This window comes from Mesoplodon bidens, assembly GCF_964165515.1.
Source record: "Mesoplodon bidens genome assembly, chromosome: X".
Classification (NCBI taxonomy): Eukaryota; Metazoa; Chordata; class Mammalia; order Artiodactyla; family Ziphiidae; genus Mesoplodon; species Mesoplodon bidens.
The window spans coordinates 3,683,698-3,703,337 of NC_138163.1; the positions used below are offsets into that span (position 1 = coordinate 3,683,698).

The 19,640-nt window shown below is 43.2% G+C and overlaps 1 long non-coding RNA gene across 3 annotated transcripts in view; it reads right to left on the reverse strand.

Annotated features, from left to right (window-relative positions):
• Positions 1-19,640, reverse strand: part of LOC308608333 — a 93,604-nt gene that overhangs the window by 21,280 nt on the left and 52,684 nt on the right. The gene's annotated exons all lie outside the window — the stretch shown is intronic.

Consider the following 19,640-nt stretch of genomic DNA (forward strand, 5'->3'; position numbering starts at 1 on the left):
ACAGACAGGATGGGGCTCAGAGCCTTGCTGAGTGCGGCGATGGCCTACCTCTGGAGGCCACATAGGCCCAGCTGTGGGTAAAGGAGGTAAAGGAGAACTGAAGGAGCATGAAGCCAATAACCAATCTCCTTATAGGGCTTGTGGAGTGGAGACAGCACTTCCCTGACCAGAGGAAAACCTGTAAGAAAACCCCCAGTCATACATGTCACCACCTCCCTGATCCACGGATCTCATGATGTGAATCTCTCTTTCTCATTCCAGTAAGTACCCTCCAGAGCCAAAGCAGGGAGAAACTTAACCCTAAATATTCCAGAAGCCTAGAATGGGAGAGCTGGAACAGTTCAGCCTCCAGCACTAAAAATATGCGGAACCTGAGACCCAGAATCCCTTTAGAGACCTGCCCAGATCGCATAGTGATTATATAACAGAGGCTGGGACTCAGGTCTCCTAACTCGGCCCGAAGTTATTTCCATTAAATCCCAAAGATGAATATTCCAACACCAGTACAAATCTGAAGATAGCTTTATGGTAGCCCAATTTCCATCCATGCCTTGGACAATCAAGCTGATTTATCTCATTTGGTTTCAAAACACACATTTATAGATGTAGATCAATAGGGAGTAGGGAGACTTCAGCAGCCATTATATATAATAAATTAACTTTCTTTCCATAGCCTGACCTACACTGTCATTTGAAAAATAAAGGAAATACCTATAATATGCACCTCACCACAAAGTGTGCTATATTTAGTAAATTTCAGTAGCATGTTAATCTCAAAATTCCAGTGTTTCCCTGTTGCTATAGTTATGGCATCTGGTTAAATCAGAGTTCAGCTGCTTTGGGCAATGCTAACACTGATTCCAGCCAACTTTGTGCTTTGTTTCTAATGTACTACGAGGAAAATGGGAGCAAAACACTCACTTTCTCTCCTACCCCTTCCCAGGAGCAAAGCCCCTTAGCTAGTCTGGGTTAAGCAACATATTGACTCCCCAGCTAGCACCAATACAACTGGAAGCAGTGAGTCCCCAGGCACTGATTTGATGATGCAAGCAGCTCCAGGTCTATAGTGGGGAGTTACTGTGCTCTGGACGTGCTAATATGCCAAAGCTATAATCTGCTCACCCAGAGAATTTTGATGCCTAGTATACAGTTGTCCCCCGGTATCCACCCCCACCCACAGATACCCAAATCCGTGGATGCTCAAGTCCCTTATATAAAATGGCAAAGTACAGTCTGCCACTTGTATCCATGGGTTCCACATCCTCAGCATACACGGAGGGCTGACTGTGGCTGGATGTTGGAGTGTCAATTCCTTTTACAAACATATGTCATTTAAGGATTCCTGGACAGGACAAAATGCGGGCTTTTAAATAGAGTCATCACTTTGAGCTACACAGCCTTCCATTTTTGAATTTTCATTTTGAAGTCCTATTATTTGAGAGCTTCTTTTGCTTGCTTTTCAAGACAAGTTGTCTTACGTAGGTTTCTTAGTTCTAAACACTGGGCCCATTAATGGGCTCTAACCTCTCTACATAGGCCTCAATTTCCCTTACTCTGAATAGTGACTTGGTCTCCAAATGTTATTCTGAACATTTACGGCCATCACAAACACACATGACAGAGTATTTTCAAAGTGTGACAATAAAATCAATATCATATAAATTATGGCATGGATTTGAAATGGCAGGCCATCCTTTAGGATTGAAACAGAGTTAGGCCCATTTTTTAAAAGGGCATTTAGGGCTTCCCTGGTGGCGCAGTGGTTGAGAGTCCGCCTGCCGATGCAGGGGACACGGGTTCGTGCCCCGGTCCGGGAAGATCCCACATGCCGCGGAGCGGCTGGGCCCGTGAGCCATGGCCGCTGAGACTGCGCGTCCGTAGCCTGTGCTCCGCAACGGGAGAGGCCACAACAGTGAGAGGCCCGCGTACCGAAAAAAAAAAAAAAAAAGGGCATTTAGCAGGTTTTTTTATAATCCTTTCTATCAGATGTTAATTTTCCCGCGAATGTTTCATAGGTACACATTTTCTGGAAGCTATAATCCATATCTGAGTTTAAATGGACTTTTCAAAAAATCATTCATACACAGACACTGAGATTATTCTGTGCATGTCTAAACATATTGGTGATGGATACTTGTGAAGAAGTTCTGATAGCAGACTCTTGAATAACCCTACAGAAGCATGTTTTCAAAATGGTCCCTCCTTTCTCTGACTATCTTGGAGTGGGATGCCCTCTTGATGGACCAACATGCACTGGTTTCTGGTAAAATGCCTATAGAGCTTATGTACTGTGCTACATTCATTTCGTCTGGGCTGGCAGACACAACTATGATAAATGACTCTGCCTTTGAGATTGAAGATTATCATCTGGTCATGCTGCTAAGTCCTCACTTGGCTCTGAAAGTCCACCACAGAGACAGAACCAGGGGCAGGACATCTTCACACAAGGCCAGTGGCTCGTCTCAGTTACTGTAGTTTCCACCTGGAAGCCCTCAGCTTGAGAGGGACCTAGATTCATGGGAGGTCTGCTACTGTGAACTTTTGGGGGTCTACATAAATATGAAATCTGGAGATTGGCACCCTTTTTTTCCAAATAAAAAATATCCACAGAATGCCTTCAGAGTGTGTGCCATGTCTCTAATACCCCAGAATCTTAGCAATAGCTCCCAATTTTCAACACTTGAAAATTCATGTACACTGCTCACATGTCAGGAGGCATTCTACCATTTTGAATCCCTATTTATACTGATATTGCAACAGTATGATTACAGGGCATCAGTAGTTTCATCACACAATAATATGCATTATTGGCCAATTTTTCCATTCCTATTTCTAAATGACTTACCAACATTCCCATGTTATTAAAACATTCAGTGTACAAATTCTTGCCCTAATGGGGACTTATCCTCACTGATGTTCACATCAATTCAAAACTCAAAGTGACATGAACTGCTAAGTCTTTGGTGAATGTGGCAGGGGTGCTCTGGAGAGCAATACAAGAATCTCAAAAAACTTTCTCATATAATTACATACCCTTTGAAATATATTTCAGAGTGAAATATAATTTGTTGACAGTGATTAGAGAGAAGATAGTAAAAAAGTATCCTTTATTAGCTGGCCCTTGCTTGCCTTCCAAATTAAGGGAACACATGGTATAGGAGAAAAGCACTGAATTAGAAATCAGAAGTCCTAGGTTAGTCTTTGCTCTGCCAATGACCAGCTGTGGGACATTGGGCATGTCTCTTGCCCCTTCAAACCCCACCATTCCCATCTGTAAAATGATGGACTTGGAACGGCTCATCTCTAAAGGCCTTTCCTACTCCAGAGTCTGTGGTTTCCTAACATTTTCATTCTGCAAGTCATAGTGAGAGTCATCTCCTGTTTTCTGATATCCATGTTAATGGTATCACTACCAACCCTAACCAATTCAAGGCTTAAGCTTCTGAAATCGTGTTATCAGACTGGCCTTTATTACCTCTTTCACAAATACTTCCATATTATTCCTTTCCAAGTTGACTTTAATATGAGGTTCCTTTCATTGAGCTTATCTGGACCAATAAAAAATCACAAGGGAAGAAACTGACACCCTTTACTCCACAGGAAGCCTTTTGTGCCCTCTCGGATGATAGGTGGGTAGAAAACAATGTCATTTGATGACCAGCTGAAGGAACTTTAAATGTTTACTCTAGACAAGAGAAGACATAGAAGTATATGAAAGCTGTTTTTAAGTACGTGAAGAGCTTTCACATTGGCAAAGGATTAGCCTTGGCCCGTGTGGCCCCAAGGAATTTAATCTAGGACCAAGTAGTAGAAGATACTAGTTGATGCATTTTGGTGCAGCCTAAAGAAGAACTTTTAATAGAACAACCTGTAGATGAAGTAAGCTGCCATGAGAAATAATGGGCACCCTGTCACTGGACATATTCAAAGAAGAGCCAGACCATCACATGTAGGGATGAAACCGAAAGTACTTAGTTAGCCTAGGATAGCTGATCTTTGCAGCCCCTTCCAACTCTGAAATTCTGTGGGCTCATTTCCACCCTCACTCCCCTCCTCCATCTTCCATCCTCTCATTTCCTCCACTTCCCTCCCCAGCCACCACAAGTAGTCCATCAGGTCATTAAATGCACTCCTCCTCTCTATCCCCACTGTCCCTGCCCAGGCTCAAGCCCCCATCCTTTCTCACTTGGGACTAACAAAAGAAACAGCTGGTAACTGGTACCCCAGCTTGCAGTCCCTCTCCCTCCGTCGGATTTCCACACTGCTGCCATGATAATCTAAAATTTTTTAAATTGGCAACATCACTTCCATACTTAAAGCTCACCAGGGCCCTCCTGTTATCTTACAGGAAAAAAATCCAAATTTCTTAGCACAGAATGTGTCTTTCAAAGCCTGTCTTTCGCCTACTTTTCCAGCCACACACTTCATGCCTTAGTCAAAATGGACTCTTCACCTTTGTCAGAATATGCCAGGGCACTTTTGCAATTCTGCACTCTTCCGATATTTTTTCCCTCTGCTTTGAATGCCCTTCCCTCTCTTGCCTATCTGAGAAACTCCCATACAACCTTCAAAGTCTAGCCCAGTGTTCTGTAGGGATTTATCACCTCCCCAGATAGAACTAATTGCTCCTTTATTGGTATGATGCTACCATTTTCTAAATACCTCAACACATCTTACTCTCTGAAGATGCATTTGGTGAACTGTGTATGTGGCCACGTCTAGAAACAGAGAATGCAGATGTGCCCTAAATGAATTCCCAATCGACTGGATTTAATCTTCTATGTGGCATTGCTGAGTTTGTAAACTATTTAGCTTCTTCAATAATACTTCTTTATGCTTTGGTTTCAATTCAATTTCTAGACGCTGAGGATGGAAAGGCTTTATTATTATGACTTTTTCTGAGAATTTTAAAACATTAGTTGCCAGAGCATCCTGAGGAGAAAGATGTTGTTGTGAAGAAAAATGCAAATGGCTTGCTCATGGAATGCAGTGAGTCAGTGGCAGATGAACAGGCGTAATTTAATTTTGCAGGGTTAGACAACACAGAATGGAAATAGAAACTAGAAATGCTTTTTTCTTTCTAAACGATGAATTATACTTCTTCCTGTTCCAGATAAGGGTCTTACTAGGTCAGGGCAGCAGGTTGAGAGCAGGTGAGAAGTAGAGAATGATGAAGCCACACCAGGGTAGCAGAGAGAGATGATTCCAGAGAAATGAACAGAAAGGAAAAGGATGCAAACTGGTGAGCAGAGTCAGATGATAAGCCCCAAGACCTTGCAAATATCTACATTTATGCTTATGTGTGTAAGACTCATTCTGGAGGGAACCCCAAGAAGGTGGCTGTACCAGTTGCCTCTGGAGGAGGGAACTAGGGGACATAGGATCACTAGGAGAAGGGGACTTACATTTCACTTAATATGCTTATTTTATTTGCATTGTTATCACGTGTTTTCTTTTACAACAAAAAAGCATATAATAAGGATAGACGTCAGCGACTGTGAAGAGTGAAAATGTTGAAGGAACAGCACAAGATACTCACAGGCCAGATAAACCAGCAAGGCTGTCCTACCTAAGCAAACAAGGCAGGCCTTGTGACCAGAGTCCAGAGCTCTGGTAATGGTGTGGTCAAGGCCAGCCCTAGAAGGAAATCACCATCACCATCTACGAAAACACCCTGAAAGAAAATGACGTGCCGAAGGGAAAGGCATCAATGTCTGCTTTGAATACAAAAGTCAATACCCCATTATGGAACATGTGAGGGAACTGCCTTTTTCTTAGCAATTACATGGCAGGCACAACAGTTAAAACACTCTACCAAGTTGTGATTATTACCCCCATTTTTACAGCTGAGAAAATTAGGCTCAGAGAGAGAAAACTAGCAAGTAGAAGAGTCCCTTCAAAGCCAATTATGTCTGATTCCAAAGACTATGCCTTTTTTGTTCTAAGAAACTAGGATCTAGAAATCACATTCTGTGCAGGAAAAGCCAATACTGGAAGGAGAATCTACCAGAACCGATCAATAGAGCTGTCAGCTAGGTCCACCAGAAGGTGGTAGAGGGCAAGGTGTGTCTGCTCAGCACAGGTCTAGGACATGGTCCCCAGTCAAGGGCTGCCAAAAATTATTCCGAAGGACAGGACGTGGGCAGCAGGATACTGAAGTTCATCCATCAACAGGGTCATGATAGCTGAAGTCAAAGGTTAACAAGGGAGAAGACCAAACCTTGATGTGAGAGGTACCACCTTGCAGCTCCAGACATCAGAATGACCCATGGATAAACAGAGGCAAGCAGAATCTGGCTGGCAAGAAAGGGGGTGGACTGGGCCCAGATGTTGGCTCTGCCCCCACTGTTCCTTATGGAACAGAATCATGGCCCGGCTTGGTAAAGTCTTAGGGAGGGCTCTAACAATTAAAAAAATGACATTCTGGTGACATAAGTTTACCCACATGTTCAACTAATACACCACCACCATTCATTCATGTACTTAATAAACATTTATGGAGGTGCTATTATATACTAGGCACCATGGCAACAACAGGGACAATGGCACAGTCCCTATCACCACCTGTGTGGCTCAGGGTTGGGCATTTTTGGAACACTCAGTGCATTTGGAATGATTCTTCCAATATCTGCCTTCACCAGGGAGAGCCATGTATGTCGGGAGAGACATGTATCTGGGAGCGGGAAGGCAGTTGGAAAATCAAAGATTACAGTAAAATATGGTAAGTATAATAATGATGAAGATAAGCCAGGGGTAGGGGTGGCTAAGGGAGTTCAGAGGAAGACATCTAAATCCAACTGGGATAAGGACGGTCAAGAAAACTTTTCCAGGAAGGAGGGGCTCCTCACACTGAATTCTGAAGAATAAGTAGAAGTTAGCAAAATAAAGAAGAGGGGGAACTGTCCCAGTGGATGGAACAGCAATGCCAGTACTCTGACTGAACAAGCCTAATAATTAGTAATCACTTAGCAAACCCTCATCTCAGTCAAACAATTGGATTTTAGCCAATCAGAATGATGGAGGCCACTGTGGTGGACACGAGGCTGTGCACCATGCCCTGTGAGCATGTGCTAGCCAGCAGAGTTGGCTGGTTTTTCTGGTGCAATATGGAACACTGAGCAAGGGGTAGGGGGCATCACAGGAACTCTCCAGGAGAACACAGGGGAACAACCCTAGGCTCTCTGCCGCTTAGTCATGAAACGGCAGTCCTATACAACTCAACAGGCTTTCTAGTCATTTCTTCAAGGTGGCCTGGATTGTTTGTTGACCAGTTTGCCTCCTGCTCCAATGGCATATAATCTTCTCAAGGAGAGCAGCTCTGTCTGTGGTGTTAAAGATATCTGCCAAGTCATTGCTATTTCTTTCATTGAGAAGTGGAATGTAATCACCTCCCTTTGAATCTGGGTTGGCCCTCAGTGTCTTACTTCACCAAGAGAATGCAGTGGAAATGACCTTCTTGGACATCAGAGGCTGGGTAATAAAAAGCCATGAATCTTCCACCTGCATCACTAGAACACTAGCTCTTAGAGCCCAGAGCTTCCACATAAGAACACCAATCGTTGGGTTTCCCTGGTGGCACAGTGGTTGAGAATCTGCCTGCTAATGCAGGGGACACGGGTTTGAGCCCTGGTCTGGGAACATCCCACATGCTGCAGAGCAACTAGGCCCGTGCGCTACAACTACTGAGCCTGCGCGTCTGGAGCCTGTGCTCCGCAACAAGAGAGGCCGCGATAGTGAAGAGGCCCGTGCACCGTGATGAAGAGTGGCCCCCGATTGCCGCAACTAGAGAAAGCCCTCGCACAGAAACGAAGACCCAACACGGCCAAAAATAAATATAAAAATAAATAAATGAATAAAAGATTACTATTAATTAAAGAAAGCCAGACATCTCAAGTTAATGAATTTAGTACTTAAAAAAAAAGAACACCAATCACACTGACACACCATGCTGGGTGTAGATGCTCTGGCTGACAGGGCCAGCTGAGCCTAGCCTTCCAGCCATCCACCAAGGCACCAGACATGAGTAAAGCTATGGTGATGGGCTCACAAGACCAGCCCATCTTCCAGCTAAATACCGTTGAGTGATCTCTGTCAGTGACAAGAATCACCCAGCTGAGCCCTGAATGAATTCCTGAATTATGGAATATTGTAAAATGGCTGTTTTACAATATGCATCGAGCCCCTAAGTTCTGAGGTTGGTTTACTGCATAGCAAGAGGGACACTGTCTCAGTCACCATGATATCCATGGTGCTGGCACTGTGTCTGGCACATAGTCGACCTCTAGCCCTCTGGTACATATTCGCTGACCAAAGGAATGAGTGCTAGAGAGAAGAATAAGAGAAACGGCTACCAGAGAAAGATAAAAATGACTTACAAGTGGCAGTTGTTATGCGTTTAGAGAACTTCAGATAAATGAGTATACTTTTCTAAATAATATGGCACCTACTCTGGGAAGCTAAGCAAAATAGACAGTTAAATTCTCCTGGGGTGGCAGGGGGGATCAGGAAGTAACAACGGAGTCTTTACCCCATGTTCCCTACCTTAAAATCCAGCTGTCCAGTGGCTTTCCCTTTATCCCAAGATCTCAGGTCTTTCCATTTCTCATGATATGGACCTAGTCCAGTTACAATTAATATGCTTTTCCTTCTCTTCACTTATAAGACCTTTGCACTTTCCTGGAAGTGATTAACTCCAAAAAGACAAGCTAGAAACTTGGAGCAAGAGATTAATTACCAAAACGAATGCATTTCCAAGTTTGGCTTCAGAACTAGGCCCACCTTGCAAAGCATACACACAGACTATGCCTCCCAATGGAGATATCTGGGCTTTGATTCTAAATGTAACTAGGTTTTACTTCCCTTACTTTTAATTGCCCGAAGTTTAGCCTGAAATTCAATCAGTAGACTATTGTTTTCTGCTTCCTGGGAAGCAAGTCACAGCTGAAAGGACTGCTGGGGGAGAACTGGGTGGGGTTATAAATCTGAATCTTGGCGTGACTTTTATGAATTTTCTTGCCCATTTTACTCACCTCTTTCTGGCTCTGATGTTATCAGTAATTTCCCGAGACAGAGAAAACCCAGACTTCCTCAAAGAGTTCAACTACCTGCTTCAGCAAAATCCGAAATGGGGGGGAGACTAGCTGCTCCACAGAAACCCCCCTCCTGTGTTTGTGTCCAAGGAGAGGCTCACAAAGAAAACACACTGGCAGGCCGCTTTCATTTCTGCCTTCCTCTAGTTGGCTAAGAAGCAAAGCCTGTGGTGATTCTGGGCAGGCCCCCCAAAAGCCAGAATGGACAGGACACTCTTACAGCCAATGACGACACATTAAGAGAGAATATTAAGCTTCTTCTGATGTAGTCAAAGGCATGAGCTATCCAGCACCAACAAAACAGATGAGGAGCTGTGCAAAGGGCAGACTAGAAAGCAGCCTCATCAAGTCCAGAGCTTTGCCTGCTCAGCGTTAGTTTCCAAATGGCACACATGTTAAAAGATCAAACCTGGGGGCTTCCCTGGTGGCGCAGTGGTTGAGAGTCCGCCTGCCGATGCAGGGGACGCGGGTTCGTGCCCCGGCCCAGGAAGATCCCACATGCCGCGGAGCGGCTGGGCCCGTGAGCCATGGCTGCTGAGCCTGAGCGCCCGAAGCCTGTGCTCCGCAACGGGAAAGGCCACAACAGTGAGAGGCCCGCATACCGAAAAAAAAAAAAAAAAAAAGATCAAACCTGGCGTTTTCTACCTACCAGTGAACTGGGAGTTAAGAAACCTGGGCTACAGTCCTGCTTATGCTATTGACAGACTCTGTTTTTCCAGACCAGCCCCTTCCCCTCTCCAGGGCGTAAGTTCCCTCGTCTGCAAAACAAAGAGCATGGACAGACAGTGTTTAAGGACTGGAAGTGACAAATGCAGTCAAATGTTCATTATCCAAGAGCAGATTCTCATGAGTGTAGATTCTCTGTGGGTCGCTTTGCCTTCAACCTTATGGATAGCGCCACTTCTGATGAGTACCTTCCCTGCATAATTAAGGCTCTGCTGCCATTTCAATATCTTCTTTACTTTGTATTTGGAAATGTCCTTTGAAATCCACACACTTAATGACTCCTATGTTGTAAAGGAAGTCTTAGAGAGCAATGCTTATCTCATTCTAAGAGACCTAACAGGTGAGGAGCATATATTCAAATGTAAGCACAAAAGCACAATCACCAAATAATAGGGACTGCATATTAAAATGGCCACTATGTGCCAAGACTTCACATGGATCCTTCTAATGCTTACAACAGCAATAAATGTACCAGCGACAGTTGTTGATGAGGACCACATGCTGTGCTGGACACTGTGAAATATATACTTTCTGACAGCAAACACTACATAGCACGTAGTGCCTGCCAGGCTCTGTTCTAAGTGCTCCATGTATATTAATTTCTTCAGTACTCACACCAACTCCACATGGGAGGAGGTATTCTTAACCTTGTGCTACAGATGAGGAAACCAAGGCACAGAAAGTTTAAGTAACTTGACCAAGGTCACAGGAGTTAATAAATAACAGAGCTAGGAACCAAATCCAGAAAGTCTAATTCATACAACCCTTCAAGGAAGATAATGTCCTATGCCCATAGGGAGTCTTTCAGCTGTCCATTAACTGACAAATTAACCTCAAAACTCCACTGGCTTAACATTACAACAGTTCGTTCTCACTAATGCTACATGTTCATTGCAAGTTGACGAGGCTCTATGCTCTTCATGGTCACTTAGGGACTCTGACAGATGAAGGCTCTACCACTAGTAGTGCCGCCAGCTGCCACAGCAGGGAGAAGAGAGCACACAGAGATGGCACACGTGCTCTTCTCTGCTTCAGCCGAGAAGCGACACAGGTCTTTTTCCCTCATAGTCATTAAGTACGTGGATTTCAAAGGACATTTCTGAATACAAGGTAAAGAAGATATTGAAATGGCAGCAAAGCCTTAATTAAGCCAGGAAGGTACTCACACAGTCCCACCTAACTACAAGAGGACTTGGAAGTTAGTCTTTCACACTCCCAGAAGGGAAGAAACAGATGTTAGTAAACACTAGTAGTGTCTACCACAAGCTGCAAGTATCAGAACACTCGACTAAAAGTTCCACTCCATACCTTATGGAAACCAGCATTCTTATAACAGAGAAGAAAATGGCTATTGGACAGGTAACCAACAGCGTTCATCATACACCCTCATCTTAAGATGAAGAACCCGAGACTTAGAGACGTTTAGTAATGTACACAAAGTCATTCAACAAGAAAGTAACAGCCTGAATTTGAACCCTGGTTTGACTCCAAACGTCTGTATTGTTTTTACTCCAGCAAACTGCCTCACAAAGGAAAAAGAAAATGTTTCGTGATCATCTACCACTCAGGGTTATCCACAGTGGTCCACAAAGTCAGAAGAGAGAACTGGAGCTCAAGCTGGCTATGGACCACCACTGCATCATACAGAAGTGCAGATGTCAGCACTGGAAGGGGCTCTCAGGCAAGAGACCAGACCACCTTTCGCCACATCAGCACCTTTTCAGATACAGAAACTGTGACCCATCAAGTGAAGTACTTTGTCCAAAAGTACCTGGACTATGATGAGATAGCTCTACTATAGCATTTGTGTCAGCCAGGGTCCTGGCAGCAATCAGAGGATACATTCCAAAAGTATAACTGAAGGTGTGGGCAGGGTAAAGGGGACCAGGGGATTGTGCAGCAGGCCCGAACCAGCAGCAAGGAAAAGCTGTTACCATCCTAGTCCTGAAGTGGGAAGGAGAACAGAATCTGGTAAAAACTGAGGCTGTTGGAAAGGGACAACCCAACAGAAGGTGTGGCACAAAACAGAGGAACACCATCATTGCCAAATGTGACCTAGCGGAGAGGGAGCTGGAGAAATAAATATCCAGACCTCCCTTTCCTCCCAACTCTCTAATCCTCCTCCCTCCCCCACTGATACCTCCCGTTGGCCAAATCCACTGGAAGCCAAGGGTCAAGGAAGCCTGGGTGATACAGCCCATAGAAGTTCATTTCCAGGGGCCCAGAGCAGGGGAGATAAGGGTAAAAGGGGGATCTGAAGTGTTAAACTGAGACTATACATTATAGCAACTTTTCTTGTTATTTATCGATTCATTTGTTTACTTATTTACCATGTTCAGTGTCAGAAAGTGCTAAATACATTTTAATTCCCATCAAAATTCAAGTTTGTCTTTGAAATCTGGTACTGAAAGCATGTCACCTATCCAAGTATAATGCTATTTTTATTTAGAAGATCAAGGGTATATTTTAAGGCCATGTTTAGTTCAGCATGAGGTAAAGAAAACTACATTTTAACCACAGCTTGACTTCTCGTTAAACATGGCAGATTGACCACATGTGATTCTCTCTCTCTCTCTCTCTCTCTCTCTCTCTTGAAGTCCCATTAAAACAACAGTAAAGAAATTAAAACAAAACAATGAGAGAGAGAGAAAAGAGAAGAGAGAGAGGTGTACAAGTCCACACAAACTAAGAAAATAGGAAAGGAGACCTTAGTGGATGAGAACTGTCGACACATTTTTTTTTTTTTTGCGGTAAGCGGGCCTCCCACTGCTGCGGCCCCTCCCATTGCGGAGCACAGGCTCCAGACGCGCAGGCTCAGCGGCCATGGCCCACAGGCCCAGCCACTCCGCGGCATGTGGGATCCTGCCAGACCAGGGCACGAACCCGCGTCTCCTGCATCGGCAGGCAGACTCTCAACCACTGCGCCACCAGGGAAGCCCTGTCAGCACATTTTTTGAAGATGGAAAGTCAGTGGAGGAGTGTGTATCAATTTAGAAGAGTGAAGGAAATGCCAAAGAAAAGTGAGCCAGTTAGCCCCAAGAGAATTCTGGGAAGGCTTAGGACTTAAAAATACCAGGTACCACAGACATTAGGGGTAAAATACAGGAAAACAGGAATTGAAAGTATGTACGTGGAGCAGTAGGTTCCCACATTTCCTTCATCCCATGCAGCTAGCCAGGCAACTGTTCCATCCACCCTTTTTGTGCCTGGGAAACAAAAGCTGTAGTCTCTGAAGACACTGGATCAGACACACTTGGGGCATTGGAACACTGGGTGTAGTAGAGGGTGGGATGAGGCACATGACAGAAAATGGAGGGATTAAGTGAAAGTATATATATGGAATGGCAGGAACCCAGCCAGCCTACCCCCAATCCCAAAATACGTGCAGGCAGGCTAAAGGATTCTATCCTTGAATAAGTAAAGGTCACTAGAGGAAATTCCCCTGTATACTGACATTTGGATGTCCTCCCACAAAAAGGCAGTCGCTGCCCAATCACTCTACAGTGAAGCCACTAGCTGGCAAGCTCTGCCTTTCCATCCAACACTTCCACTCAGCTTTTGAGGGCTCAACTCTTAAATACGAATTGACAGCCAAGGATCACAAGACATTTGAGGAGAGCCTCTAAAATGAGAGAATAGAAGAAAAGTTTATGTGTATTTATATATATATTTATATATATATAAATGTGTGTTTTTATGTATTTCATATATATATATATATATATATATATATATATATATATATAAAGCATGAAAGGACGCTATGAGAAAGAGATAGAAAACAAGGCATTGATGGATATTGAAAATATGATAATCAAAATGAAAAAAAGAGTAGGAAGATTAAAATAGGGAAATCTCTCCAAAAGTAGAACATAATAAAGACCAAGAGAGAAAAAGATAAGGAAAGTAGAGGAATAATCACGGAGGTCTAACATCCAAATAATTGAAATTTCAGAAAGAAGAAAGAGGGGAGAAAATTATTAAAGTAATAATACAGGAAAATTTCTCAGATACTAAGGACATGAATTTCCACATTGAAAGGGCAAAAGAAAGGGCCAGAAAAGATGAATGCATAAAGATCTATACGAACTCACATCATCATAAAATTTCTGAATAATATGGGTTAAAAGAAAATCCTAAAAGCTTCTAGAGCTGTATAAGAAAAAAAAAATCCTATACAGAAGATTAGGAGGCAGACTGGCAGCAGACTTTTAAATAGCAACATTGAAAACTAGGAGACAATGTCTTTAAAATTCTGGGGAAAAAATCAACCTATAATTTTATATGTAGCTAAACTATCTACTTCATATGATGAATTATATAATTTTGCCTTTAGGAGAACTATATTTCCATGCTCATTGACACCTGGCTTGGCCATAAGATTTGCTTTGGCCAATGAAATGTGAACAGAAGTGACATGTGCCAATTCTGAGCAGCAGCACTGAGAGTCATCACTGGTTTTGTCAGTGCTCTTTTTCTTCTGCTGTGAGAACTGCTTTTCCCAGAAAGGGGCTTCTTCCTCAGCCTGGGTCCAAGAATGAAAAATACCAAGAGAGAGCTGTGGCTGACCCATGAAGAACAGAAGACATGAGTAAGAAAGAACTTGTTGTGTAAACCATTGAGGTTTTAGAATAATTTACCACCACAGCATAACCATTAGTCAGTAAAAAGCTGACTAATACACTTCCCATACGCCTTTACTTAGGAATCTACTAGAGCATGTGCCTCAACAAAGCAAGTGAGTAAACCAAAACAGAGGGAGACTTTGGACCCAGAAAACTAGGACTCTAACACATGAAACTGGTGACAGAAAAGTCCTAGGATAATACCTGTGCAGCAAGCCTAGAGAGCAACTAGCCCAGACTGAAGCAGGAGGCTGGAACACTCCAGGAAAAAATAAAATTGATATATTATCTGATAGTTTTTAGTATTTAGAAAATAATACTGAGAGCTATTTGACAAATCTGATGGATGTTGTAGAGAAACTAAGGAATACATAAATACAAAGAAAACTAGGCAAATAAAAATTAAGCAATTATTGACCCTAGGGAAAATAAAATATTATTTAAAAAAGGACATGTAAGCTTAATGCATTGGCTTACCAGTGGCCAATATTTACAAAGCTATAATAATATAAACATTGAATACTGATTTTGAAGAAATATGCAATTTACTTATATTAGGGCAATAGGGGAGGGAAGATGGAGGGATTCTGGAGCAGTCATTAGGGCTGTTCACAAATATTCCAGGGCATCTCCTTCCAGGCATGTGGTAGGACAGTCCTTTCTGGCCTTCTTTAAAATTAACTGTGGCCCTATGGTCTCCTTCAATCAATAAAACATGAGGGAAACTGACTTGTGACATAACTGGGCAGAAGCTTTGAGAGCCGGTATGTAGTCACTCTGTTATTTGCAGAGATCATGGAATCAGGTGTTGTGATGGAGACTCCATCAGCCTAGAGGACCAGCGTAAGCCAGAGGTTCCCTAACCACCTAGGGTGAACATGTAGCAGGAGCAAGAAATACACTTTTGTTGTATAAAGCCACCAGTAATTAGGAGTGGTTTGTCTGCAGCATAAACTAGCCAAGCATGACTACGAGACAGCTAGATTCTCACCTACCATTACAGGAAGTCAACAAACAACATCTAAAATAATGAATCAAGGAACCACAGTAAAAACATATAAAATATGAAGGTAAATACTACAGGCAATAATTAAAACGGTTAAAAGGTGGTTGCTCCAAAGGAGCAGGCTTAAGAGGGAGCAGTGCTGGCCTGGTTGTTTTTGTTGTCTGTGTTGTTACAAGCCTGATGTTTGAAAAAAATATTTGTACTATTACCTTGATAAAAATAGTTTAAAACCATTCTATATATGCATATTCTAGTGGGGATCCAGTATAAGGAACAAGATACTGGTAGCAGCAGGGTTGTATGTGAATTTCCTCTCCAGTGCTTAGAATTCCTAACGAAGAAAAGAGGGTCTAGCCTACACTGTTTTTAATAGAGAAACTCAATTACCATGAGACCCTTAAGACAGGTCCCTCTAGATTGAACACTGACGCCAGATATTTTGTAGGACTTTTATCTCCAGGATCATAATTCCAAAAGAAGCAATGATAAAAACAGTAGATATGGATGAATGAAGAGTTTTGATTCTAAGTAATCAGGGATACTTAGAATAAGTCGTCAGAAGGACTTGGAGATTGTATTATAAAATCATCATGAAAGTACATGTTTCTCCAAGGGCTGAGGAGAAAAGGGCTCCCTAGGAGCATCTCTGTCACAATAGGATACCTGCCCAAGTGCACCCTGATACCTCGTTCTAGAGATATTTCTTCCTCAGAGAGTTTCTCTGCTCATGTTTAGAGGAATTTGTACTGTGCTTCTGTAAAGGAGCAATACCTCTTACACTCCAATAGCGAATAAGGCAGAGCAGCCTAGGAAAGACCCGTGCATCTCACAGCAAAGTAACACAGAGATGAAGCAAGATGAATGATGGCTCATGGTGAAGCCCATTTCATCATCCAGAAGAGTCAGGAGACTCACCCAAAATATCCAACTCATCCAAAACATCAGGAGAGAGAAAACTCTAGTGAAAGCTGTGTTTCTATGTGTACTGTCACATCAATCCAACCATACTGCCTGTTATAACATGGCACCCATTTGGAAGATGGTGTGTTGGGAACAGGGATAGTACTTGTAGCTTTGGACCAGAGAGTGAGTTATATATGCCTGGATCAGGGTGTACTGTCAACAACAGCTCCTATCACGCCCAATGCATTCCTAAATGGCTCCATCTTTGGCTGCTCTTGCAAGCCTAGTCATTTGATCATGTCATGGCTGCTTGTGAACTGGAATCACATAAATCAACCAAACTGGTCCTTTATATCTGAATTGGATGTGAGGTGTTCACACTGACTTTTAAGGATGGACTTCCATATGTTCTGGGACATGACAATATTTCAAGATGATAATGAAATCAAACTATAAATTTCTGACTGGGGAGTAGGTGCAAAAGTATCCAGCTCTACTATCCTTCCTTCCCAATCCTTCTTCCAAGACCAAATCTTCTCTCCCCTCCCTAAACTAAAGATACATCACATACATCTCTGACTGATGCAGAGCTGTAGCTCTAAGCCATACTGGATGCTCTAACCTCTGACTCACATGGTCCCTAGGGCCTAGGACCAGTTTTTCAGCATTAATAGCTTTCTCTTCCACCTCCTGCTAAACTAAACAAAAGTTCTAAGAATGTCGACCAAATTGTCACTTTGATCCAACATCTTGAGTTCAAGGGATTCTAACATGTTCTGAACGCTAAAAATCTCAACTGTTCAAAATCTGACCCAAATCTACCTTACCTTCCAGTCTTTTCTCCAGTAGCTCCCTGCCAACATCCACACCTCATTCCACTACGCTAGATTACTTGTGGCTCGGTGAACAACCCATGTATTTCCCTGCTGTCGACCTCTGCTCGTGCCAGTGCCTTGACCGGGAATTTTCTACCCCACTCAGGGTGCTACAGCCATTTGTTGATGTATGTCTTTCTCTCCCACTAGACTATGAGACAACCTGAGAGTAGGGACTGCGCCCTTCTCATCTGTGCATTCCTGGCACCCAGCATAGCACATAGCCCATAAGAGGTACTCAATAAATATGTGTTAAACAAATCTTAAAAGGCACCACAAACCATTCGCTGATTTCTTAAAGTAACAAATGTACCAACTGAAGCATACTACTCCACATGATTATTCAGAACAGCCGATATCAAGGCTTACGTACCCCATATATGAGCTAAAGAGCCTAAACAGACTAACAAACAGTGATCTCAGATCTCCAGAGGAAAAAAAAAAAGGAAAACCTCACTTCTCAAAATACTACTTCAGTGTGGCCAGAAGGCAGGAGGAGCCTCACGGAAGCCTAACAACTCCAAAAAAAAAAAAAAAAAAAAAAAAAAGAGGTGCAGTGTATGTTCCTGGGCCCTCCATGTGTTCCGAGCTTGCAGCAAATGACTACTCCAGATAGGATTCTGTTTCTCACCTGGGCACTGAGAAATCAGAAGTCTGGCAGGAGAACAGAGCCATAGTTTTCTTAATTAATAGATCTCTGATGCTCATGGTGTTGAAACAAATGCAGAACAAGAGGAAACAAAACATCCCCTCTCCCTTCAACACAAAAGAGTGGCCCAGAAGTCCAGGTGGTCCATGACAACAGCAAAGGATAGTCCACGAGTCAACTAAATGACCAAACACCAACATTCACTACATGCACAAGGCAGAAATGCTACAACGGTTCCGTCTTAACCCCATGAATTGGTTTGAGGGCTTAAGCACAATACATGTCATTAAGGACTTTTAAAGTAGATATGCTGTGGATAATCTACATATGATGGAGATCTGGTTACTGTATAGATCAAATGCCACTCGATTTCAGATGTCACCAAAAAGTTTGCTAACATGTACATGTAGCATAATTTTGAACCAAAAACCTGGAGTTGTGAAAGAAAAATGACACCTCCAAGCCTATATGGAAAGCGGCGGGAGGCAGGGGTAGAAAAAGAAGTACAGGAGAGAGGGGCAGCGTGTTGGTAGCAGTCAACAACGATTTGTGTAACTGAACTTGTCTGGCCTTCCTAAAGACCTTGACATAAACCCAGGCACCAGCTGACAGAAGCAATAGCAATTCGAGTCCATTTGCCAGAAATTCTATGGGCAAAGAGAAAACATCACCTTTGGGCTGTAAAGAGGGACTCGGGCACAGTCACTATTAAGAAAACAAAAAAGAGAAAACGATTTTCAAAAAGATACATGACAGTACCCCTTTAATGATCATAATGTCCTCTGATGAAGGTGGAAGGTATTTGGAAAATAATCAGTAACCTTCCCTAATAGTTTTTTCGGGGGGAAATGGTGGTAAACCTTTTGTTGCCTTCTCTTCAGCCATGCACCAGTGACATACGGCAGTTTCAAATTCCTCCCAATGACAATTCACCCTGGAGAGTCTATTTCACGCTGGAGCACAGAGGAAAGAGAAAATTGTCAAAAAGCTAGGGCAGCCAGATTTTGCTAATAAATCTGGACAGTTAGCTGTTTGGTATCGCATAGCGTTTTATTTCATAGGAGGCTGGCAGATCCCCTTGTGGCTTCTTTGGTTAATGCTTCCTGGAGAGAAGAGGCAAGGACTGTGAGTGGGTTCACCCCAAGTGAACTGTGAGATGCCCAGAGTGTCCCATGGATGTATAACCGGACTATGGGATAAGATAGACTATTGCCCATATTTTGCAGCAAAACTTTTATAGCAATAGTGGGGACTCCAAAGATTTCAATGCCAGGAGAGCAGGAAAAGGAGAATGAGCACAGTTCAAATGGAGGCAGAACTTGGGAGAGCCACAGAGTTGTCCCCAAGGGGGCTGACCGGCGCTCCAACTTACAAAGATCAAAAAACTACGACAAATGCAAGCTGGCTATTTCAGATGGCAATCTGGTTAGGAAAGACTGGGCAGCAGTGGCAGTACTAGTCATCAGGCAGGTAGAAGCACTGTGCTCCCACAAGAGTTTACTTGAACTGGATCCTAGCTGGCAGCCAGGTAGCGAGACAGAGCCCAGCACCCCAGAAAAAGGTCTAGCAAAGCCTAGGCTGGATGTCAGAGCCCCAACGAAGCAGGACAGCCTTCAGTGGGTTCCTGGAGCTTGTCCCCACTTCACCCACACCCTACTGTAAAAAGGGTGACTGCAGACTAATTAGCGCCCACGGGCCTCAGGGGCTCTTCCCAGGGACACTTAGTATTGAGTCATCAGACTACTTCCAGATGTTATCTATTGGGCA